This window comes from Sapajus apella, unplaced genomic scaffold, assembly GCF_009761245.1.
Source record: "Sapajus apella isolate SASKATOON/1434 unplaced genomic scaffold, GSC_monkey_1.0 scaffold20, whole genome shotgun sequence".
NCBI classification, from domain to species: Eukaryota; Metazoa; Chordata; class Mammalia; order Primates; family Cebidae; genus Sapajus; species Sapajus apella.
This window is the reverse complement of record NW_022436960.1, coordinates 21,505,683-21,532,091: the sequence shown is the minus strand read 5'-3', so window position 1 is coordinate 21,532,091 and position 26,409 is coordinate 21,505,683. Positions and strand designations below refer to the sequence as shown.

The 26,409-nt window shown below is 45.3% G+C and overlaps 1 protein-coding gene across 7 annotated transcripts in view; it reads right to left on the bottom strand.

Annotated features, from left to right (window-relative positions):
- The window catches only part of STON2 (stonin 2), a 174,781-nt gene extending 151,772 nt beyond the window's left edge, over window positions 1–23,009 (bottom strand). For 5 of the 7 annotated variants that reach the window (XR_004271754.1, XM_032287712.1, XM_032287714.1 and 2 more), the window contains exons 1-2: window positions 22,867–23,009; window positions 12,535–12,645 (exon numbers count right to left, since the gene is read on the bottom strand). The gene's annotated coding sequence lies outside the window, so the exon portion shown is untranslated. Of the gene's footprint in view, window positions 1–12,534; window positions 12,646–22,081; window positions 22,703–22,866 lie in introns of those variants that run through there. The other 2 variants (XM_032287709.1, XM_032287711.1) reach the window with 2 other exon arrangements.
- Between the last annotated feature and the right edge of the window lie 3,400 nt (window positions 23,010–26,409).

Genomic DNA, 26,409 nt, shown 5'->3' with positions numbered 1-26,409 from the left:
CCTGGGTTCAGGCAATTCTCCTGCCTCAGCCTCCTGAGTAGCTGGGATTACAGGCACGCACCACCATGCCCAGCTAATTTTTTGTAGTTTTAGTAGAGACAGGGTTTCACCATGTTGACCAGGATGGTCTCGATCTCTTGACCTCGTGATCCACCCGCCTCGGCCTCCCAAAGTGCTGGGATTACAGGCTTGAGCCACCGCGCCCGGCCTAATATTAGCAACATTTAATCAAACATTAAAAGCATTCTTACTATTGGAATTTAAAATACTAGCAACATTGAGAATAAAGTGGTTTATTTCTTTATAAAGAAAAAAAAGATGGTGATGGCCAGAGTCTGGATGAAACAACGGAAATAAAGAGAAAGAGACATGATCTGAGATATATTTCAGAGATAGGGTCTACCGGACTTACTGATGGATGTCACATGGGAGGAGGGGCAGGGGTGGAACTTCTGGAATTCTGCTGGAGGACAGGGTGGGTGATAATGCCAATGACCGAGGTAGAGAGAGTTAGGATCTGGGAGTAAATAAGCATTTCTTTTAAAATACGATACATTTGGGGTGCTCATTAGACATCCAAGAGAGATGTCAACTAGGTGCTTGGACTTTTGCGTTTGAAGCTTGAGGTTAGAGATACAAATCAGGACATCATCATCAGACAGAATGGATCCAGTTATCTAGGAAGAAGCTGTAGCAAAAGAAAAGAAGTGGCCAGTGCTCTCACATGCCAGGGCAATGTGGATGCTCACACATAAAAAGCTCCATCCAAGTTTTGGAACCCCATGACTCCAAATGGACAGAGAACATGGTGGAGTCCCAGATAGGGAGTGCCTCTGTGCCCTGCTCAATACAAGAGCGTATAAGAGTTAGAGGTCCTGGACCAAGCAGCCCACTATCTGGCCATGTGGAAACAGAAGAGTTTAAAATGGAGCTTTTCTCCATGAGATTCTTTGAATCCTAAATTTTAAAAAAAAATGAAGATATTGCCAAATAACTCAGTAAATATAGGAACAAATATCCTCCACGATAACTCTGCCACTAGGCGAGAAGGTGCCAGGCATGATATAACAAGAGCAGGAATTTCCTGATACTGCAGGCCATTTAATATTGATTAAAAGAGTAATTATTAAATGAGATAATGCAAATTATTAAAATAATGATTTTATTACTTCATTTAATAATGTGGGTGAGAATGCTTGGTGGACTGATGTGGGTGAGGACGCTTGGTGGGCTGCAGAGTGTTATTTCAAAGGTAAGGTCTGCTCATTGTTGTCCATCAATTGGCAGAATGTGGAAAGGGGCTAAGGGCCCTGGGAACAAAGTCAGGTGTTTTGGAGACTCTCCTGGGACCACCAATCCTTCTTCTCCATGGCTGGTTGAGGACACAAAGGCAGAGAGAAGGGAAGCAGCTGGACTGGCTCTTGCTTTGCTGACAATGATGCCAATGACCTGTCTCCTACCACCCCTGCCCTGGACCCAAGCTCTGTTCATAACAGACTCACTTTTGCCATCCTATAGATGAGGTACATTACCTCCTTTGTTCCTCTAATCAACCTTATGAGGTAGGTACTATTATTACTAAGACCAGCATTTCAGAGATGACAAAAGCTGAGGCCAGAGAGGTTACGTAACGCGCTCACGGTCAGAGAGTAGGAAAGAGTAGTCTGGGATTCTAACTAAAATCTTTCTGATGCCTGAGACTCTTCACAGACAATTCATTGGCTCATTCATTCAATCAACCAAGACCAATTAAGAGCCCCTAACGGGCCAAGCCCTGACACTCTGATAGATGTTGGGGATACATAAATAATTAATCCAGATTCCAGAAAGGCCAATTAGCCAATGATTTCATACTCACAAAGAACTTCAAACATGACACCCAAAGGATTGATACGAAATGTGTCTCCTACAACCTTAAATTCATGTCCCATTATCAGATCACTCTGCATGCAGAGTTCAATAAATATCTTTTGTAACTCCTATAGCTGCCTTGCACATTGCAAAATTATATTACATTGTGGGTTTTCTATGCATGTGATTATACATTTAAGGTTTTAATTTGGTCAAATCAGAGAAGAAAATATATCCAAGCCGGGCACGGTGGCTCAGGCCTGTAATCCCAGCACTTTGGGAGGCCGAGGCAGGTGGATCACCTGAGGTTGGGAGTTCGAGATCAGCCTGACTAACATGGTGAAACCCCCTCTCTACTAAAAATACAAAAATTAGCTGGGCATTGTGGCTCATACCTGTAATCCCAGCTACTCGGGGAGCTGAGGCAGAAGAATTGCTTGAAACCAGGAGGTAGAGATTGCAGTGAGCCGAGATCACGCCATTGCACTCCAGCCTGGGTAACAAAGCAAAACTCCATCTCAAATATATATATATCTCTCTAAAAAATCATAGTATTTTTCTAATCCTGTCTTGGAGCTGCTTCAGTTTTTAATATTCTGGGAACTCAGAAAAAGCAAAGAACATAGGTCTCTCTCCACCACCTCTGAGAGGCCCTGAACTTCAGTGACAGCACAGGTTACTAAGGAGCATGACCAAAGGTCAGGGGCAGGGTGTGGAGAGTCCAGAGAGGCTTCTTGGAAGAGGCTGTGTTTAACCTGAGTCTTAGGGGGATGCCTAGCACACTGATTCAGAGCACAAGCTCTTCAGGCAGCAGGCCAAATCCCCCATTGTTAACTCTAGCCATGGAACATCTCTGTCTCTGAAATGCTCTAAGCCTGAGTTTCATTTGGAAGTATCTACGTCAGAGATTCTGCAAGATGAAAAAAGATGCTGCCGGCAAATCTTTTCATCAATAATAAGCACTCAGTCAATGCTATCTATTACCATTGTTATTTCTACCCATAAAGGTTGAGTAGGCGTTAGCCTGGTGAAGAGAGAAGACAAGAACTTGCTGATTTCATTCCTGTGGTCATGGCATTCAGGAAGTCAAACTGCAAAGAAGGAGGAGAGGTTAGAAATTTGGGGAAAAAAGGAAACAGTGGTGTGAGCTTCAGCCTGAGAACCTCACTGGCTCAATGCGAGGCATCAGTTGGTCTGGAAATGAGAAGTAAGAGAAGGTACCAGAGGCAGGGTGACCACAGTGGACGACTTCAGGGACCATTCCCATGGTCATCTATGTGAGCCACGCCCACAAAGACTGTGTACCACACAGCCTGTGCAGTGGAAGGTGGCAACCTGCCTGTCTGGGTGCTCCACAGGCCTCTGAACAGAAGACACTGCTGCTATAAGCATCAGCCAAGGTATCCTATACTGGTGTGGCCAAGTCATCAGGGCCATTACAGTCAACAGGAGGCAGCACTGTGACCAGAGCTATGACCAACCTCCTTGGGCCATATGAAAACCATATCCAAGGGAGTCCAGTTGTGACATGAGAATTTGGTTTTATACTAATGTATCAGGATAGCTGCAGGCACACAAAGCCTTTATTTTTAAAGCTCCTGCCAACATTCTCTATACCAAGAATAACAATGATTAGAGGAAAACAGAGCTCTAGGTCACAGATCTCAAGCTTAGTGGGTGGCTCTATGATGAAGTCAGCCAATGCAGATTTGTCTAGAAAAACACAGGGCTTTATTCCCCAGGTAGATGACGCAGAGGAAAAACTATTTCCCCCTTCCTCTTTTGTAAAAAGCAAACTTTCCTTCTGGGTTGAACTGCCAACTCCCTTCAACTTGTTCCTGTCAAGGAACAGGCGGACTCAGTGATGCTCCATCCCTTGCATGCTCATACTCCCACGGCACTGTGTTGCACAACTCCAGAAGGCGCCATTCACACACGATGCAATATAAATCACGTGCTCTTATCTGACGCTGCCCCTAGAGCTATTCACCCACCCGCTCTGCAACAGTGCAGGCCCTCCCACATCACCATCCACACTGCAGAAAAGCAAAGAAATGGGCCAGACGCAGTGGCTCATGCCTATAATCCCAGCATTTTGGGAGGCCAAGGTGGCGGATCACAAGGCCAGGAGTTCAAGAACAGCCTGGTCAAGATGGTGAAATCCTATCTCTACTAAAAATATAAAAATTAGCTTGGCGTGGTGGCGGGTACCTGTAATCCCAGCTACTCAGGAGTCTGAGGCAGAGAATGGCATGAACCCGGGAGGCAGAGATTGCAGTTAGCTGAGTTCAAGCCACTGCACTCCAGCCTGGGCGACAGAGCAAGACTCTGCCTCAAAAAAAAAGAAAAGAAAAGAAATGTTGAATGTTCAGGAGAAAACCTTGACCGGGCAAAAAGGTGAAAGTAGAGAAAACACCTATAGCCATAGGAATCCTTGGACTTGTTCTTTACTCAACAGAACAGAAGAAACAACAGTGATAGGAAACAGCAATTCAACTTGGGTGATAGAATAGTAGTGCCACAGTAGCTGAGATAAGGGCAGAGAAGACCTCAATACAAACCCTAAGGAAACTAGAAGTGGTCCCTTAAACTGTGCAATTAATTGGAGACAGGACAGAAAATAAGTTTCTGGGATATGTTGAGATGCAAAGACTGTGAAAATGTAAATTTGGTGCCTAGAGAAAAATTACAGGCAAAAAGTGAGATTTTAGAGTCACCCAAGAAAGTACAATGTATGAAGCCAAGAAAATGAATAGGTTATCAAGAGGGGAAGTAAAAAGACAGAAGCAAATGACTGACTCTTGGAACATGTCTACATATGGGAGTGAGGCTGGGAAGGGGGAAGTTACGCCCTCAGGTGACAAAGCCAGACAGACAGAGAGAGAGAGAGGAAAAAAACAGAGGGCTTCAGGTCATGATGGCAGGAAGGAATTTTTAAAAAGAAGGAAGTTTTCTCTAGTGTCAAATGCTGAGGAGAGATGTAAAGGGCCTTGGGTGGTTCCAGGTCAACATGGTGAAACCCCGTCTCTACCAAAAATACAAAACATTAGCTGGGCATGGTGGTGCGTGCCTGTAATCCCAGCGACTCAGGAGGCTGAGGCAGGAGAATTGCCTGAACCCAGGAGGCGGAGATTGCAGTGAGCCGAGATGGCACCATTGTACTCCAGCCTGGGTAACGAGTAAAACCCCGTCTAAAAAAAAAAAAAAAAAAAAAAGAAAAAAAAAAAGAGATAGCTTCCCAGAGTTCAGCTTCTAGAGGGATGGACTGTGCCCTTCCTGGCAGCATTTCTAGTGCTCAGTGCCAATTACACAGAAGGAAAGTGTATTAGTCCATTTTCATACAAAGATATACCCGAGACTGGGCAATTTACAAAAGAAAAAGGTTTAATTGGACATATAGTTCCACGTGGCTGGGGAAGCCTCACAGTTGTGGCAGAAGGGAAGGAGGAGCAAATCACATCTTACGTGGATGACAGCAGGCGAAGAGAGTTTGTGCAGGGGAACTTCTCTTTATAAAACCATCAGATCTCTGGCTGGGTGTGGTGGCTCATGCTCATGGCTTCACAAGAATCAACTTGCTGCTGAGTCAGAGAGGCTGTTAGGAACTGTGGTACCTCAAAACCTTCAAGAAATGTACCTGCCAGCTCCCATCTGTCTCTTATTCCCCTTTAGTAAGAGTTCATACCATGTTGGCCCAACACCCCAGATTTTGGGGGTGCATCTTCTAGCTCTGTTAGCAGCAGGTGAGAAATCCAGATTCCACACCCTTCAATGTGCTACTTCATGAGTCCGAAAGTGGTGAGAGGGCCTGCAGTAGTAGCCCTGGACGGCAGAATGGTTCAGTCCAATGGCCCAAAGACAGGTGGGGCTAAGAAGGCTTGAGATGTGCCTAAGAGGTAGCCAATATGGAAAGTCAAAATTTGGATAAGAATCAATGCTGGTATGCAATGCCACATACATAGAATATAAAACAGATGATCTATAGGTCTTGTTGGACTCTGGGTCATTTATGCTTATGGAGCTTCTGCAGGTTTTTAAAAGCCCATCATAAAACATCACCCATTCATTCATTCATTCAATAAGCATTTAATCAGCATCTCCTATTGCTAGGGATGTTCTTGTGAAATTCTAAGAGCAGAGAGAGGACTAAGATCCAGCCCCTGCCTTGGAGAGAGAAAGACAGGCAAATATTATAATCACAGTACAGTGTGATCAGGGCAACCTCAGGAAAATGTAACAGTGGCATGAGTGCACAGGAGTGACACCTAGGGTGGTCAGTGAAGAATAACAAGGAAGGCAACAACCGGCCAAGAGGTTGAAAGATGAATAAAAATTAGTTCTGTGAGGCAGGGGTCGCTGGTGGAGAAAATGGACATTCCAAACTGGCAGAATGGCATCTATAAGAACAAAGCATGACAATACAAAACGGTCAATCAGAGAGTACCATTTCACTTAGCCATGACTAAACAGTCATGTTAACATGCAAAACTACTGTTTGCTACCAAAAGGTGTATATGCAACCTCCCTGATTCCTACACCCATCCCCAGACCTGCTCCCTTCCTAATCTCATACCTGAACATCACCCATCACCAACCCCAAACCCTGCAGTGTGTGTCACAGATGGGGTGAGATCTGCAGAGACGAATAAGACATGATGTGAAGGGAGGAGGAGAGGCCCAGAAATGAGTTCATGTTTAAGGATGGCTTGAGATTCAGCATTAATGTTAGAAATAGGTCAGGGAGGCAGGGATGGGATGAAGCACTGAGATGGCGTGACAATGTCTTTTTGTTACCTGACTTGGAATGTGAAGGGTGATAGTTTTTTCAAGGACTCCACTCAAAACAGCTGCACTAAATATGTCATATGCCCATACTGAGTCCAGAAGATGAATGAAAAGATGTGTTTTCTGAACTATAGGTGATTTACTTTGATGAAGCAATGAGCCAGAAGGAGAAGAGCACGACGGAGGCTGGAGAGCTAAGAGTCAGGTCAGACAGGCCCCGGCAGGCCACACCAAGAAGGTTAGGTTTTGTCATAAAGGCAATGGAGATCGATTAAACAATTTAGGCAGGGAAACAACATGACCCAATTTGTTCTTTAGAAAAAGGTCATTCTGGAAGCAATGAGGAAGATTGACCGGAGAGTGAGAAGACCAGCTAGTATAGTGATTAGGCATCACAAGATGGGGTGTAGAGGGGAAGGGTGTTTTTACAGCCATTCAGGATGTAATATCATCAAGATATGGGGATAGAATCCTTTTTGGACTCACTGAGATTGTGGAAGTAATGGTGTGGTAGGCAGATGAAAAAAATCTTTGAAAAACTGGATCAATTTTTGTGCCATTTACAAAAATAAGGACTTCAGGAGGAACAATGCTTGGGAGGTAGAAGGGATGTGATAAATTCAGCATTAGGCCCAGCAATTTGACGGGCCCATGGGACAGCCACGTTGAGATGTTTAGGACCTGTTAAATAGGCAGATTTTGAGCTCAGAGAAGAGAGGTGAGTGCTAACAACACAGACCGCAAGGCCACTGGAAGCTAGGGGTTTGGATTGGGTCACTCAGAGAGAATAATAAGAGGAAAAACAAGAACCAAGGTTGGAACCCTGGGGAAGGTCATTTGTGTTGGGCACAGGATAAACAGCCACTTGGAAGTTTCTTATAAATATGTTGTCTTGCCACCATCATGAGGGCCTGGATTCTCCTAGAATTTAGAGGAAGACCAGATTTGGATATAGTTTATTCGACCCTGCCGAGTCTCCTGTTAAAGTTTGATCCTCGATGTTGGGTTACGGGTCCAGATCCCTAGGAATGGCTTGGTGCCATCCTCACAGGAGTGAGTTCTCATTTAGTTCCCACGAGAACCGATGTTGAAAAGAGCCTGGCATCTCTTCCTTTTTCTCTTGTTTCTGCTGTCTTGCTATGTGCTCTCTGCACACCTGGGTCCCCTTCACCTTCCATTCAGAGTGGAAACAACCTGATTCCCTCAGTAGAAGCAGATGTTGGTGCCATGCTTCTTGTACAGCCTGCAGAACTGTGAACCAAATAAATCTCTTTTCTTTATAAATCACCCAATCTCAGGTGTTCCTCAACAGCAACACAAACATACCAAGACACCAGGTAAAAGAGAGATTTGTGTTCATTCCAACTCGTCAATACTCTGATAATACAGAATATTAAGGGAGCTCTGAGTGGGCTTGAGAAAAGGGAGAGTAGGAGGCATTTGGACAGAACTGCAGGGGTCACAGATTTCTGGGTGTCCGAGTTTTCAGCAGCTGAAGAAATGAAACCTTCATCTTTCTGCAGCATGGGCTTCATTAAGTGCATGGGCTTCAGTGGGTCCGCCTAAGATTTCTAGATGTCCAGCTTTCCAGCACTTGAAGAAGTGAAACCTTCTTCATCTTCCTGCAATATACCTTCTATAGGTATACCTTAGGTGCTGTGCACACTTTTCTTGATACTATCACTACGTATACAAGTCACCAATCAGGAAGAGTTCTCAAGTTGGGGCCAAGACCAAGATATACAACTCAGACTTGAAGGCCTCTCCTTGAAACTGGTTCTTAGCTTTTAAACAAAAAAAATATAGCTCTCTGAATCTCTTTGTGATATAATTTAACCCAAAGACTCTCATCTCTGGAAAAATACACATACATGCAACATTATTTATAATTTAAGGCACTTCACAGACACACTTCTCAAAGTCCTAGGGATCTGCGGACTCCCTGTTACAAGCTGCCACCATAGAACCATTTTATCTGGCTCAAATTGCTTTCAGGCCTTTCAAAACAAAACAAAATCATTCCAGAGGAGCCCAGCAGAAGGAAGCCAGGCACTGTGGCTTTTACTGACCCTGAACTGATAATTCCTTATTTCCGTTTTCAGCAAAGTGGAGGATACCTCCTTCCCTTTTCTGAGAATCCCTCCCCTCCCTCTTCCCCCAACAAAACAGACGCATGGGCATAAAACCAAAACAGCCCAACACCAAACCGCAGGCTGCAGCTCCGCAGGGGCCCCAGGCTGATTGCAGCGTTATCCTTGTGAACCAGGCCTCTCACAAACAAGACACGGACGCATACCAAGTTTGTGTCTGCTGACTGAAGGCAGGGGCATGTGGGCGTCTCCAACTGCCAGGGACAGCCACAAGGAACTGGGACACACTGGGTGGGCTTGGCACAGCGTAAAAGTCAATGTCTGTTGACTGAGGCCTGGCTGCTTTGGTAGAGTAGAATCTGGGGTTTTGATACATGAAATCCCCTACTTTTAAAGTAAATTCTAGATGTGGAGAGCAGGTATGTTATCAAGTGTCACAACTTGCAGGACAAAAGAATTCTCACATTATAAAATGTGAGCAAATGAGCACCTTTCAATGGTGACAACTCATTCATCCCCACTCTCCTAGTTTATTTCCTTCTTTTACATTTATTTTTCCAAATGGGGCACGGTGACTCATGCCTGTAATCCCAGCACTTTGGAAGGCCGAGGCAGGCGAATCACTTGAAGTCAGGAGTTAGAGACCAGCCTAGCAAACATGGTGAAACCCCATCTCTACTAAAACTGCAAAAATTAGCTGGGAGTGGTGGCTCACGCTTGTAACCCCAACTATTCAGGAGAGTGAGGCGGGAGAATCACTTGAATATGGGAAGCAGAGGTTGCAGTGAGCCGAGATCATGCTGCTGCACTGCAGCCTGGGCGACAAAGCAAGATTCTGTATCAAAAAAAAATTATTTTTCTGATTTCTGTTTTTATCATAAATAGAATACACTCTCACTAAAAAAACTGGAAAATACAGAAAAGTATAATCACTGGGTACTTCTAAAATGATTTGATTTTTAAAATTCCATCGGCATGAATTTCTTCAACTTCTCAGGGACACTTCCATTGTTTAAAGGTAAGGCATTCCTTGTAGGGGGAGGAGAGACTGTCACCACAGACAAATGGGACAGGATCCTTTGACCTTATGACTTCCTGGGCTCTCATCTCAGAATGATGTATTCTATTGTTTTTTTCAAGCTGATGTAAATTTCCCACCATTTATGCCTATTCTCTTTACTTCCTCAACCTGAAAGACCAAAAGAAAAATTTAATCACTGGAAGCTCCTATTAATGTTTTAATATTTCCTATTAATGTTTCTGCTATGTTGTTTCTGAAGTTTTTACTTTCAGTCCTCACATCATCCACACCCATCTAGAGACGGTTTCTCAAAAACCATAGTAGGGATTTAGAAACACACCACACTGTTAAATACAGTTGGTCCCGACACCACTAATAGCAGTATTTCTTTTGGTAGACGTCTCACTGACAGTAACTCTTGCAAAACAGAAAAGCCACAAATTCAAAGCATATAAACCATAAATGCAAACAGAGCAGACATACTAATCAGAGGATGGAGTGACAAGACTTCAGAATGTGATTCGCCATATCTCTGGGTTTTTATTTAGCTTTCAGGGTGAAGAGTTTTTTAGAAACACATTCAGATTATTATTACTTGCCGAGTGAAATAAAATGGAGTAGAGGAATTTTCCAACCAAGTGTAAAACTTAGATTTAACATAGCAAAGAAGACTGGGCTCAGTGGCTTACCCCTGAAATCCCACCACTTTGGGAGGCTGAGGTGGGTGGATCACTTGAGGTCAGGAGTTCGAGACCAGCCTAGCCAACACAGTGAAACTCCATCTCCACTAAAAACACAAAATTAGCCGGGCATGGTGGCCCATCCCTGTAATCCCAGCTACTTGGGAGGCTTAGGCAGGAGAATTGCTTAAACCCGGGAGGCAGAGGTTGCAGTGAGCCAAGATCGCATCACTGCACTCCAGCCTGGGCAACAGATTGAAACTCTGACATTAAAAAAAAAAAAAAAAAAAAAAAAAGGAGAAAAGCTCAGTTAGTATCTTAGGGAAGAATGAGAGAACCTTCTTACCTGGCTCATGGTAGCAAAGAGCAAACATGAGGTTATTATACATAATACTGAAACACTGTCATCCAGTGGTACCCCTTTTGTTCTGTGTTTGTTTTCTTTATCTCTGAATGCTTGAGCATCTGTGATTTTTGTAGCAATTAGCACATATAGAGGCCAGATCTGATCACTGGATGTAGTGTTTCAATTACTGTACAGAGAAAACATAAGTAGCTGGCATATATGTGTGTTTATTGTAGTATCTCCCTGACCTCTTTCTGGTCTTTTTTTTTAAAAAAGAAGAAAAACAGTGGCAATATGAGTTGAATAGTTGAATTAAAATGTGGATTCCAACTTAGGGAAAATTCAAAGGGCTTTAAACCTGCGTGACTGTCACTACTCTCCACTTTTAACAAATTTACATGAACGGTGAGAATCTTTCAAGAGATAAAGTGGTGAACAGCTTCATAGCGTCAGTGTAGCACTTACTGAGCCTTCACGTCTATGAGACGGGCATTTTTAACCACCAGTTCTCAACTCATAGGCAAAGAAAATGAGTCTCAGAGACTAAGTAAGTTGCCCAAGGGCAGAAAGATAGTAAGAGGTGAAATGGTATCTGACTCTAGTCTTAACTCAGTCACTTAACCATGGCATTATAGAGCTCAAATGATAAAACCACCCAAAGAAAATGCCAATAAGTCCATACCTCATTTTATACTGGCAAAGTGAAGAAAAGCACAAACTAGAAAACTCAAGCCCAGCTTGGATTTCCCACTGGAGCTAGCATGTCCCCTGATTCAACCCTAGGACTCCTTCTCCAACAGTTAAATACCTTCATTCCTTCACAGCTTTAGAGTCCATCTGTAAGCTAGGGACCCCCACACGGATGCTTCTGGCCTTGACTTCTCAATTGACTTTTCCTGGTGCTCACTGAACATCTTCGCTTCAACACCTTTCAAGACTCTCAAATCCAGATTTGACCAGCGATTCTCCCTCCCCTGAAACTATTGTGGCAGAAGCCCTGCCCAACCAAGATGATGGCACTCTACCTTTCCAGTCCCCCCGGCCGAAAACATCGAGTTATCCAACCTTGACCTCTCTTTTCCTCTGACACAGTTTCTCTCACGTTCATTTTACAAAAAGGCAGTTTACCAACATACTTCTCACGTGAATCTTTAAAATGGCTAGTTTCAGGCCGGGCGCGGTGGCTCAAGCCTGTAATCCCAGCACTGTGGGAGGCCGAGGCGGGTGGATCACGAGGTCAAGAGATCGAGACCATCCTGGTCAACATGGTGAAACCCCGTCTCTACTAAAAATACAAAACATTAGCTGGGCATGGTGGCGCGTGCCTGTAATCCCAGTTACTCAGGAGGTTGAGGCAGGAGAATTGCCTGAACCGGGGAGGCGGAGGTTGCGGTGAGCCGAGATCGCACCATTGCACTCCAGCCTGGGTAACAAGAGTGAAACTCCGTCAAAAAAAAAAAAAAAAAAAAAAATGGCTAGTTTCCCTAGTACACTTCATAAGATTTCATTTGAGTGTATTTCACCGTATCTTAACTGAGGTAGTCAGTTAAGTACCATGATGTCCACCTACCACTTTATTTTTATGTGCTATTTGATAAACACTTATGTGATACTTCTCATCTCTCAGACACTAATATCAAAGTGCTTTACTGCTCATTTAATTAAATAATCATATAATCCTCATAACCCTATGAAGTAGGCTCTGCTATTACCCTCTCAGTTTACAAGGAAACTGAGGCTCAAGGAAATTAAATAACTTACCTGAAACTGCACAATTCAAACCCAGGCAGTCTGGCTCCAAAGTCTGTTCTCGTAACCACTTCACCATGTTCCATCCATGAGATGTGCTTTTTTGCCTTGTGAGTTGTTTTCCTATGAGTAGAAACATATATAAATGAACCTGCACTCTTATCTGGCTTTCTTATGGCCAAGACCGACCTCTGCAAAGTGCCTGACATTTCTGGGTGCATATTCTGTACACCCTTCATGGGAAAAGGGCAACCAAATGACAGAATGTCACAAGTCACCCAGATCAGAGTCTGACATGCGACAGCAAACAACTCTGAGTCCTCGGGACTGCCTCCCCAAGGCCTGCTCAGGCATCGGGAACTTAAAATCAACCAGAAGCAGAGCATGTGCACTCCAGGGTGCCTGAGTGTGATGGATGGCACAGCTGGAGGCGCCAGCTGTGTTGCAGACAGCACAGCCCTGCCTGTGTCAATTAGGTTGATGGGTGGTGACTGAGAAACATGCGGGGATTTACTCAAATAGATCCTCACTCCCTAACTAGCTGCCTTTCCAGAGATCGTAACAAAAATAATAAGTATTAGAGAGTAATAAAAAAAAAAGAAAGAGAGAGAGAAAGAAGTGTGCTTTGACTGCCCTGCTGATACTGTGAACTGACCCTGCAAAAACAAAAGGAGTCACAAAAAAAAAAAAAAAAAAGCCGGGCGCGGTGGCTCAAGCCTGTAATCCCAGCACTTTGGGAGGCCGAGGCGGGTGGATCACGAGGTCAAGAGATCGAGACCATCCTGGTCAACATGGTGAAACCCCGTCACTACCAAAAATACAAAAAATTAGCTGGGCATGGTGGTGCGTGCCTGTAATCCCAGCTACTCAGGAGGCTGAGGCAGGAGAATTGCCTGAACCCAGGAGGCGGAGGTTGCGGTGAGCCGAGATCGTGCCATTGCACTCCAGCCTGGGTAACATGATTGAAACTCCGTCTCAAAAAAAAAAAAAAGGAGTTTTCCTCCTACCAGGCATTTCCCAGGGTGTGGCCAGAGTGGACAGATAGCCCCTGTTAACTCTTGAGAGCACATTGCCTTTTGCTTCCAGATAACACAGTGACTCAGGGCATAGATTCTAGATCTAAGAGATTAAGAGAGGTAGGTTTAAAGCCCAGCTCCATTACAACCTTTGACAAAGTCCTTAGCCCCAGCCTCTGTTTTTCTCTGGTATAAAATGAGATGCTACTCCTCCAGACCTTACAGTGTTGAGTTGCAAATCAAGAAAGGTAACATAGTATCAGGGTTCAGCAGAGGAGGTAAAATGCAATTCATGATAGCTATTGACAGTGTTTTTTATAATTTCAGCAACCATAAAAGTTTTCTACCCTTCAACTGTTCCGAAATCTGAAGTGGAGGGAAATGTAGGGACATGGAATGAATCCAGAAAAAATATGAGTATTTTATGTTTGGCAAGGATGAGGAAATACACAATTAAAACGTATTTTTGACAGCTCTGAGTTCACATAATAACATTTAAACAACATATAACTGGATGTGTCTACCAAATATGGATCACCCCAGCTTTATCCACTTAACCATGGCATTATCATTATTCTCTTTTAAAAGCTTAAGAAAAATGGGCCGGGCATGGCGACTCACACCTGTAATCCCAGCACTTTGGGAGGCCAAGGTGGGTGGGTTGCTTAAGGCCAGGAGTTTGAGACCAGCCTTGCAACATGGCCAAACCTTGTCTCTACTAAAAATTCAAAAAGTAGGCAGCTTCCCTGTAGTCCCAGCTACTTGCAAAGTTGAGACATGAGAATCACTTGAACCCAGGAGGCAGAGGCTGCAATCAGCTGAGATCCTGCCACTGCACTCCAGCCTGGGCAACACAGTGACACTGTCTCAAAAAAAAAAAAAAAAAAAAAAGCTTAAGACAAATGTTTTTGGTTTCTAAGGCAAACAGTGAAATAAAGTCTGTTTTCATTTAAAGTATCCCATTTGGTTTTTTTAAACCAGTTAGCTAACTTCAAAAGGCAGCCAATGGAGGGATTCTATCAAGCTGGCAAGGGTCTAATGTCTAAATCCAAAGTTCAGATAGATAGAAAGCCACTGATAGTCCCACTATACTTCTTGGCATTGGGCATGAAAAATGCTTGAGAATGCCGTTTCATTCAGATGGTGTGTTTGCATGGACACACAGCACTAAAATGATACCTTCTTTCAATGGAAGCCAGGGAGAAGCCTGAAAGAGAAGCTTTCAGTGATTTCACCCCAAGCTTAACGTTAACAAGGACCTTTTGGGGGTCACAGCTGAGAGCCCCCATGGGGTATAATATGAGGAGAAATCCTATCTAGATGACAGGGGCCCTAGTGTCATCTTAGTGTCATTCTTAGTGTCACCATGCTTATGAAGGTATGTGAGGCGACTTAAGCTAGACACCACCAAATGTCAGGGGAAGTGGGGTCAGTTATTATAGAAGCGCCAGGGGATTTCTGCATGACTTTAAACAAGTCACTTGACCTTTCCAGGTTATATTACAAATGGAGTAAGACCAACTGCCTGCAAGTTTGACAGAGGTTATGATAGGATTAGATTTTATTTATATAGATGTTTGACATATTTAGCTCCAAAGTGCTTTCCTACTAATACAATAAACATGTAAAGAGGGTCAAAGCAGAGTCCAGTGTTATTCATCTACTAATCGCTGAATGGCTTCATTTGTAGGTTATGCAAGCCATTCAGATTAAATAGTGCTTTTCATAATTTCACAAAGATTAAATAGTCTGATGGCAGTCAAGAAAGGAAAGTGTTAAGAAGTCATTTAGGCCGGGTGCAGTGGCTCACGCCTGTGATCCCAGTACTTTGGGAGGCCAAGGCAGGCAGATCACCTGAGGTCAGGAGTTTGAGACCAGCCTGGCCAGCAAGGTGAAAAGCCATCTCTACTAAAAATACAAATAATTAGCCGGGCATGATGGTGGGCACCTGTAATCCCAGTTACTCAGGAGGCTAAGGCAGGACAACTGCTTGAACTTTGGAGGCGGAGGTTGCAATGAGCCGAGATTGTGCCACTGAGCTCCAGCCTGGGTGACAAAGTGAGACTCCATCTCAAAAACAAACAAACAAAAGAAGTCATCTAGGTCCGACTTCCCTTCTCTCCCACTTGACCCCTTTACTTCAGACACAGTAGCCCAGTGAATGGGCCTGAAAAGGCTTGTGGACCAGTGCAGAGGCACGGTTCACTCAGGTCTACTCCCTGAGGACCAGGGTTCCCACCTAGCTAAATCCTATTTCTCCATCCAGCCCGAGTAGCTGCTCCTCCCTGAAGCTTCCCAGGGCAGCACAATCTGGGAAAGACTCTCTGTCCGAATTCACAGCCCTTGGTAGCCCCTTGGATTATATGCTTACTGCTGGTCTCACTGTGGTTTACCTATTATTGATTTTACATAAATATTATGCCTTTTCGCTCTCAGCATAGAGGCTGTGTCAGAGACTGAGCATCATAATTCTCTGAATTCCTCATAACATTTTCCTCAAACCTTTGCACTCAGCAGATGGTCAATACCACTCACGTGCACCCACCTCCCAAAGGTTGCACTGAGCCATTAGCAATCTGCAAAGCAGCTTCACATTCCTCGTTGTGACAAAACATCACAAGGAACACTGACCACCCCTTGCCAGTTAGTGAGGCCACTTCAGGGAACCTGTCCAAGTTAATAAGGCAGCCAGCTGGGGTGACAAAGGTGTACATTATGAATGAAAAACTCAGGGGACCTTGAGTTTCAATCCTGCCCCTATCTATCTATAGAAGTTTGGCCAACTGTTTCTATTTTTGTTACTGCATTTCAGAAAGACAGCAATAACACTAGAAGTCTGCCTCCTGAAAGTGCTAGAAATATGAAAAAATACATATGATATATAAGCATATATATATTTAATATAATTAGATAATAAAAGATAATATTTTTCTATGATTTGATACCTAACATTTCTTAAATATCAAATTGCTAGGTAAATGTTATGCAGTGGGGATGACAGCACCTTCTTTTTTTTTTTTTTTTTTTTTTTTTTGTTGGAGTCTCGCTCTGTCTACCAGGCTGGAGTGCAGTGGTGTAATCTCTTTTGCAACCTCCACCTCCCGGGTCCAAGCAATTCTCCTGCCTCAGCCTCCTTAGTAGCTAGGATTACAGGTGCACGCCACCATGCCTGGCTAATTTTTGTATTTTTAGTAGAGATGGGGTTTCACCATGTTGGTCGGGCTGGTCTCGAACTCCTAACCTCGTGATCTGCCCGCCTCAGCCTCCCAAAGTGCTGGGATTACAGGTGTGAGGATGGCAGCACCTTCTAATGAATTGTTCAGCATCTGAAATCTCCCTGGCTGGTTTAAGTGTCCCTTCTCTCACTGGCTGTCACAGGTGCATCCACGGTTTTGTTTGCTGCACCTTTTGAAATTTTAGGCCAGGTTTCCTGGAAACCTGAGCTGGAGGGAACTGTGGTAGTTCACCGTTGAGTAGACAAAGTAAGGGCAGTGCTGAGGGCACAGCTGCAGGAGGGGGAAAAATTGCTGGCTTGCCAAAATGACCTGGAGAAGGAAACAGTTGGCTTCAGGCCGCCAGGACAGAGGTTATGGTTCCAAGCTTTCTTATCCACCTCTGGGAAGGTTCATAGAATCCTGGGGGAATTTTTCCTGTTTCTGAAAGCACATCTTCAAGGTATGACTTGTCCGTCAAATCTCAACTGGAACAAGGATCTTTTCAAATCTCACTTTATTTTATAGTATGAGCTCATCATAACATTTCCTATTTTATACACATTTAATATGCATATAGAAAGCTGGATGCAGTGGCTCACGCCTATAATCCTAGCACTTTGAAAGGCTGAAGCAAGTGGATCAGTTGAGGTCAGGTGTTCTAGACCAGCCTGGCCAACATAGTGAAATCTCATCTCTACTAAAAATACAAAAATTAGCTGCGGCCAGGTGCAGTGCCTCATGCCTGTAATCCCAGCACTTTGGGAGGCCAAGGCAGGCGGATTACCTGAGGTCTGGAGTTCAAGACCAGCGAGACCAACATGGTGAAACCCTGTCTCTACTAAAAATACAAAATTGGCTGGGCGCGGTGGCTTACGCCCATAATCCCAACACTTTGGGAGGCCGAGGCAGGTGGATCATGAGGTCAAGAGATCGAGACCATCCTGGTCAACAAGGTGAAACCCCGTCTCTACTAAAAATACAAAAATTAGCTGGGCATAGTGGTGCACACCTGTAATCCCTGCTACTCGGGAGGCTGAGGCAGGAGAATTGCTTGAACCCAGGAGGCGGAGGTTGTGGTGAGACGACATCGTGCCATTGCACTCCAGTTTGGGTAACAACAGCGAAACTCTGTCTCAAAAAAAAAAAAAAATTAGCCAGGTGTGGCAGCGCATTTCTGTAATCCCAGCTACTAGGGAGGCTGAGGCAGGAGAATTGCTTGAATCTGGGAGCCAAAGGTTGCAGTGAGCCAAGATTACGCATCACACTCCAGCCTGAGCAACAAGAGTGAAACTGTGTCTCAAAAAAAAAAAATTAGCTGGGCATGGTGGTGGGCACCCATCATCCCAGGTACTTGGGAGGCTGAGGAAGGAGAATCCCTGGAACCTGGGAGGTAGAAGCTGCAGTGAGCCGAGATCACACCACTGCACTCCAGCCTGGGTGACAAGAGCAAAACTCTACCTCAAAAAAAAAAAAAAAATGCATATTGAATTTCTAGAATTTTCTATTCATACCCCAATGGATAATTCTGCACTCAACTGAACTTGAAACAAATATTCTAAGCTGGTAGTCAGCACTTAAAATGGTGATCCTAGACTGGTGATCCTAGAAGTAATTCAGGCATTTACACGCTCTCTGTCACATGCTGGCACACCACTGATTTATCAGGACCCTAGGCAGGCTTCAAATTTGTGCCATGTCTATGATTGAGCAAAATAGAGTTTAAAAAAAAAAGACACTCGCTGTGTTTTATTTCCTGTGTCATGATATACACCCCAACATATTTTCTCCTTTACGTCCATTTCTGGCATGCCCTGTTGTTACAGGAGTGATGAGTCACAGTTAGGGGGAATTGTAATAACTTGTTCCATCTCCTAGTATAAGCCAAACCATGGACAATCTTGGGTTCTCAAGGGGTTATTTATCTTGGAGGTGGGGGGTACTGATCACAATCTGTATGACCACATGGCACAGATGTTTAATTATGAAGGTGACCTCAAGTAAAGCAAGTAATTTCTTGGTCTGACTATATCAAAAGTCAGCCAAATGTCCACCCAGTGGGCAAGCTCGGCTCCAGAAAAAATTATAACTGGAATGACAAGAAGTTTGATGGATCAGGATTGGAATAAACGGACAGACTTGAGTGAGAGGTCTGGAGCCAGACAAATGGGTGTGTGCTAGATGACAAGATGGGAAGTCTGGGCAAAATTACAAAGGGACAGGACACGTCAAAGCACCACTTGTATGCTTCTCTGGGCCCAAGCTTTTTTCATTTCCTCACTATGAACACTGCATCTGCAATTGAATATACATCTAGAGAATCAGTTACTCTTATAGCGCCTACTGCTCATGGCCAGAGCCAGCCTTCAGCAAACCTGATGGAAAATGCTGAGACCTTTCAGCCCTTTTCCTCCTTCCATTGGACTCTTCCATTCAGGTATTTATCTCAATCACATCTTAATGTCTCCCTTTAGTTTAGTGGTTTTCAAAGTGTGAAACCAGTGGCATCAGTATCACCTGAGCATTTGTCGGAAATACTCATTTCCAGGCCCCAGACCAGGCTGACTGATTCAGGAACTTCAGGCGCCCAGCCCAGCAATCTGCATTCTCTCAGACCCTCCAGGTGATCCGATGCACACTAACGTTTGAGAACCTCTGCTTCAGAGGATATAAAATAACAACTTCAAGATGAGAGAGCACGTACATTTTAGGAGAGAACTTGTGAAGAAGGCAAGCCGCTCAAGAGCCAAATAAATCAGTTTCTAGTCGTGGAATCTGAAGTCATGTGACACATGGTGAGAGAGAGATTAGAGGCCGCTGTATTTGCCCTGCCCTCATCACCTCTTGCTTTTTCTCACCTATTTCAATCTTCTCTCCACATGGCCACTAGAGACATGTGTTGAGCCAGAAAATCTGACCCTGTCAAAGCCCAACTCAAAACTCTTCAGTGGCTGCTCCCTGCCATGAGATAAAGTCCCAATCCCCTAGCACGCGACCCAGGGCCTTTCAACATCTGCCGCTGGGCCACCTCCTGACCTTGTTTCCTTCAGCACTTTTCCTCCTGCTCAGCCATACCTCGCTGTCTGTAGCTGGTTTAGACTTCCCCATACCACTGACAGCAGGCTTTGCCATGTGAGTTACCTTGACCAACAGCATGAGAGATGAAGTGACGGCTGCTATTTCTGAGCAGACTTTAGGTGCCAGAGTTTTGTTCTATCATGTCCTTTTTCCTTTTGCCATAAATAAGATCCACATTGTCCCAGAGAGAGGGTGTTTCTTAAGCCTCAGTGGGTCCCAGAATGATGACAAATGAAGGGGAGAACAATCACCGACTTACACTGTACATACAGCATGAGAGAGAAATAAATCTTGGTTGTTGTAAATTACTGAGATTTGGGGGTTACTTGCTATTTACCGTAAGCTGACTGTATTAGTACTTTTGATCACTTCTCTCATTCTGTAATGTCTTCCCTTCTTTGCTCTGCCTTCTTTCCAATCCCACCTCACCCCTGACTGCACAAGAGACTTGCTCATCATTCTATACTCAGCTCAAGTGTTACCCCTCAATCAAGCTTTTTGTCTTCCCCAGGTATAACTTTTAAGATCTTCTCTGGATGCTACAGACCTGTAACCATGTCGCTGGAACTGTGCCAGGGCTTCTCCATTCATTACTATTATCCTTAGAACAACCTCTAAGAAAAAATAACAATGAAATTAAAAATTGAACAATTCATTTTATAAAGCAGAAGCCTGGCTTGGAAAAACAAAGCGACTTGTGGAAGTTTCCCAGAGTCAGCCACAGTCTGAGATCTCACCAGGTGGGGGTCTGGCTCTGAACTCAGGAATCTTTGCCCTGCCCAACACTCTCTTACTCTCCCTTAGCAGCAAGCTTCAGATCCTCCCACTCCACTGGGGAGAGTAAAAGTCCCCTTATCAACAACTGAAAGGGCTGCCATGCTAATTTGAGACTTGAAAGATTGCATCTGGAAGTTGGCTTCTTACCCCCGAGAAGATAAGCATTTCCTCTAAGCCAATGTATTCATTCCAAGGCTCCTGGCAAAAGCACAGGAGACTCTACAATAACTGGGGTATTTTATTTGCGTCTTTCCCCAGGTCCTAGCCTGTGGGTTGGGGGGTAGCAGGTAGTATGGAGTGGTAAAACAGATTCCCACTGACATAACCCTAGAGAAGCTTTGAGAAGGTTTTTCGGGATTCGTCACAGGGTAGGAGGCAAGTGAGCAGAGGGTTCAAAACTCTGAGTAGGTCTCTACATGTCGATATTTTAAGGTTTGTTTTTTTTTTCTTTTTTTGAGACGGAGTTTCCCTCTCGTTGCCCAGGCTGGAATGCAATGGTGTGATCTCAGCTCACCGCAACCTCTGTCTCCTAGGTTCAAGTGAATCTCCTGCATCAGCCTCCCATGTAGCTGGGATTACAGCATACACCACCACACCCAGCTAATTTTGTATTGTTAGTAGAGACAGGGTTTCTTCATTGTTGGTCAGGCTGGTCTCGAACTCCTTACCTCAAGTGATCCACCCACCTTGGCCTCCCAAAGTGCTGGGATTACAGGCATGAGCCACTGCATCTGACCAATATTTTACGTTTTAAAAATAAAAATAAAAGGGGCCAATTATGTGATTCTTCAGATTAACCAAGAAAAGAAAAGTGACATAGTGACAAAGAATTAAACCAGATCACCCAGGTCAGGCATAGGAAAAAAACACCTAAAAGTAGCAACTGCAATTTTAGGTTTCTATGAGCCACTGACATTTTTGTTGTGTGGTTGAGTTTTTCCTCTCTCTCTCTTTCTCCCTGCCTCTCTTTTTAATTTTACTTTTTTGTTTAAGAGAGGAGTAAAAAGCATAAAAACCTTCAAATACTACCCCCAAATCAGCCATGCTAATGAAAGGTGAATATTTAACAAACTACCATGATATTATTTTCACACGATATTTATACCAATTTTTTCAAGGGTCACAAAGCTTTTCTCAGTTGCTAGTTGGAATACATTGATTTCTCTAACCATCCCAATGAATCAGGTTTTTATTGCCCCACCAAAAGGATATGTTACCTTTAAAAGATACCATCAGTATCATTAATAATAGCATTTTTTCCTTTCAAGTGTAGAAAGCTGTTCAGAGCTGCAAATGGTTGCTAGGCCAGTTTGGACACGTCTGATTTACTCTTTAAAAGGCCGTTCACTCCGTATAATAAATAATAAGAACCAGTATTTATTAAGTGCTTAGCGCTGAAAAACCGGTGTTTTTCAGGCATTGGCTCGTATGATCCTCAAAACAACGCTATCAGGCCGGTGCAATCATGATCGCCACCTTACAGATCAGAAGAGGGAGGCACGGAAAGCCAAGACGACCTGCCCGAGGGGAAAACGGGGAGCGTCGGAAGAGGCGGGGAGGCAGACAGAGGCTAGGAGCTGCACAAAAGCACAGTTAATGATTCACTCACAGCCCTCAGGCAGCTCCTTCCAGTAAGGGTTGCACACACACGCAGCACGAATGCACACACACGCACACAGTCTCATCTTCAACTCTTCATCCCAGCGAGAGGCGGGTGTCAGGCAAATTGCTTGGCAACGCGCAGAGGAAACTCCATCCAAGCCCCGCGTCCAGGCAGCCTCTGGGCGCTGTCCAGCGGGCAGAACGCCTGAGGCCAGGCTGGGGTCCCGCCTCCCGACACCCCGAAGGTGAGGCGCGGCGCCAAGGCCGGGCTTTCAGGCGAGGGGAGTTCAGGGAAGCACAGTCCCCCGGGACACCTGTTGTCGCCTCCCCACTCGGGCCAATGAAGACATCCTGGGCGTCCCTAACTCGAAGACACCCGTCGATCAAAAGTGTCTGTGTATGGGGCCGGGGGTCGCAGGAGTCCTCCTCCACCCCCATCTGCCTCAGGCAGAGTCCCTTCGTCCTCTCCCACCCCGGGACGCCTGCAGCTGGTGGAAACGCCGCGCCTCCGCATGGCTCGGCGGGGCAGGCTCGGGGGCGCCAGGGGGCACCGCGGCGCTAGGACCTCGCGGCCGACCCGCCCCCCGCCCGCTCCACCTGCGGCGCCCCTCTCAGGGGGCGCGCTCGCCCTCCTGCTGCGGGGCGCCGGGTACAGTTACCTGTGCCGCGATCCGCAGGTCCCCAGCGTCCGCGGGAAGTTCGCCGCGGCAGAGCCGGCTGGTCTGGCCGCGGAAACCTCACCCGGCCGCGCTGCTTTCGCCGCCCTCCTCCCGGCCGCAGCGCCGCCACCGGCTCCAGAGTCTCGGGCTCGCTCAGCGCCCGCCGGCTCCCGGCGCCGCTCCCGCCGCTCCTAATTGGCCGCGGCGCGCTCCCGAGCCGCTCTCTGATTGGGCAGCCGGAGAGCCGGGGCGGGGGCACGGGCCGGGCGCCGCCGTGATCTGCTGGCTGAGCCTCCTGCGCCGCAGCCTCGCTTCCCCGCGATTCCCTGGGCCCCAGCCGGCAGCCGAAGCCGGGATCCTTCCCCTCTGCGCCCCCTGGGGCAGGCCGTCCAGGCACTAGGCAACGCAGAAAGCATCGACAGGGAAATGGCAGGGAATGGGGAGCGCCTTGGAGTCCCACCCGCCCCGTCTGCGGACTGACGGTTGAGACCTCCTAGGAGCGGGAATCATGCTCACCTGGCCTCACTCCCATACGTTCATGTATTGATACTGTTGACTCTACAGAGGACCTAGGCTCAGGACAGTCGCTTGTAAACAGAGGGTGCCAATTTGTTTTGTGGACTCACGTTGGACTCTACACACCACCTCCCAGTGGTCCTATCTGAGCTCTCAAAGGGAGAGGAACTTGTTTAAGGTCCTAATCACGACAACAAATAAAAACACCGTGCTAGGTGTTTTGAGGGGAAAAAGAGAAAGATGGTAAGATCTTCGATTACAGGGAAGTTCATACGTAGCTTGAGAGATGAGGCTAGATAACGATAATGACCCTAACGTTTTTATGGTGCATATTATTCACTAGACATTATTCCAAATTCTTCACATTTGTTTATTCAGAAATACAGAAAAGGCTGTCATAAGAACGTTCATACGCCCCGTGAACATGTGGATAAGTGACACTAGTTTTTAGTCTGGAGAGATTTTCGTTGGCATTGGTTAGAACCGAGAGTGCATAGGGAATTCTCATTGTTCTGTCCTCCATCTCTTCTCCCATCTGTTCTGAATCTAAGACATAAAAACAAACTATAAATCTGGGTGCCACTAGACCTTTGTTGTGTCACTCATAAAACACCGCCTCTAAACACCCAGATAGGCAATGAGTAGAAAGAAGTAAGTAAACACAGCATATATTTTAAAACCTTTGGCTTGGTTGCACTACCTTGAAAGCAAGTATGTAGCTTTCTTTCTTTCCCTCCCTTCTTTCCTTCCTTCCTTCCTTCCTTCCTTCCTCCCTCCCTCCCTCCCTCCCTCCCTTCCTTCTTTTTTCCTTTCTTTCTGATTTTCACTCTTGTTGCCCAGGCTGGAGTGCAGTGGCGCCATCTCTGCTCACCGCAACCTCTGCCTCCCAGGTTCAAGTGATTCTCCTGCCTCAGTCTACCGAACAGCTGGGATTACAGGCATGCACCACCACGCCTGGTTAATTCTGTATTTTTAGTAGAGACAGGTTTCTCCATGTTGGTCAGGTTGGTCTCGAACTCCCCACCTCAGGTGATCCACCCACCTCAGCTTCCCAAAGTGCTGGGATTACAGGCATGAGCCACTGCGCCCAGCACAGCCATTTACCCACAGACATTTCCCCCTTGTTCTATTCTCCTGTGTTGGCAGAATGCCTTGAGTCAGAAATTTGGCTTAGGAGAGAAGTAAAGACTCAAGTCTTTAACCAGTTTGACTCACTCTGAACTGTCTTGGCCCTTACCGTAGGGTGAGCTTACAGTCATTTACTTTAAGGAGCCCGAGAACCCAGGAGGAAATTACCTCTGTTTTCTCCAGTTTATATCAATGGACAAACAGTTGATTCACTTATATTGAATAGGTGGATGGGCATAGGTTGAACCTCAAGTGGGAGGAACACCAGAGCATGGCAGGGTGTGGACTGGGTTAGGAGGGTTCTTTCATGGGCATCCCTCTCCAAGCATCAGAAGCATGTGGAGACATCAGCCCACTATTCAGGTTGCTCACTTTCCATAGCTGTGGCTTTCCCTGCGGTTCCTGGGGCCCCAACCAGATTGGTCAAACTATCAACCTATTTGGATTGGTCAAACTATCACTCCAAAGAAGAAGGACTGTTTCAGCCAGAGAACCAAGCTGACCCAAGATGCTTTGTCAAACTGCTCAACCCTCATGCATTACATTAAACTCAGCCCAGGGATGACAAGTGAAAGAAGGATGGCAAATGAAGGAAGAATGACAAGTGAAAGAAGAACCTGAATTCTACTTCTGTTACCTTGGAATTTTACTAGGGAAATTTACTTGGAATTTAACTGTTCATGTCTTGGTTTGTTCTCTGTCTCTAGCAAAATGCTTCATTTAGTTCACCCCCTGTATCATATTTCTTCTCTGGTTACTGCTGCTTAATGCTCAAACTCAGCTAAAGTATCCTTTCCTCTGTGAGGCCTTCACTAATTCTCCCAGGCAGAGTTGTGAACCTCTTGCCCATCTTATATTCCAGAACATCACTAAGCAACAGCATTCTAGTGATCTGCTTAAATGGCCATCTTTTTAACTAGAAGACTGTGCATTACTTAGCAACGTATCCCCAATCAATGTATCCTCAATTAAGTAGGTGCTTAATAAACATGAAGTGACTGATTAAAACCCCTGACAGGCTAATGGGTGGTATTAAGGAGACTAGGGCCACACTCTGTCCTGGTCTTCAACAGGGTATCCTTCAGTTCCAGACTGGAAGGACATTTGGTGTGGAGCAAAGTGATCGTCCATCCAATCTAACAGTAAATAGGTAGTTTCTGTATGTCAGGCACTGTCAGGTAAAAAGAAGAATAAGCTCTTCCTTAAATGAACACAAGGTGAAGTGGTGCAGTTGATTTAGAAGACAGTTTTGCAGTTCCTCAGCAAGTTAAACATAGAGTTACCATATTAGCCAGTAATCCCATTCCTTGATATACACCCAAGAGAACTGAAAGCATATGCCTACACAAAAACTTATACACAAATGTTCATACCATCATTATTCATAATAGCTGAAGGTAGATGCCGGGCACAGCGGCTCACACCTGTAATCCCAGCACTTTGGGAGGCTGAGGTGGGTGGATCACAATGTCAGGAGTTTGAGACCAGCCTGACCAACACGGTGAAACCCCATCTTTACTAAAAATACAAAAATTAGCTGGGTGTGGCACATACCTGTAATACCAGCTACACAGGAGGCTGAGGCAGGAGAATTGCTTGAACCTGGGAGGCAGAGGTTGCGGTGAGCTGAGATCATGCCATTGCACTCCAACCTGGGCAACAAGAGTGAAATTCCATTTCACAAAGAAGAAAAAGAAAGAAAGAAAGAGAGAGAGAGAGAGAGAGAGAGAGAGGGAGGGAGGGAGGGAGGAAGGAAGAAAGAAAGGAAGGAAGGAAGGAAGGAGGGAAGGAAGGAGGGAAGGAAGGAGGGAAGGAAGGAAGGAAGGAAGGAGAAAGAAAGAAAGAGAGGAAAGAAAGAGAAAGAAAGAAAGAAAGAAAGAAAGAAAGAAAGAAAGAAAG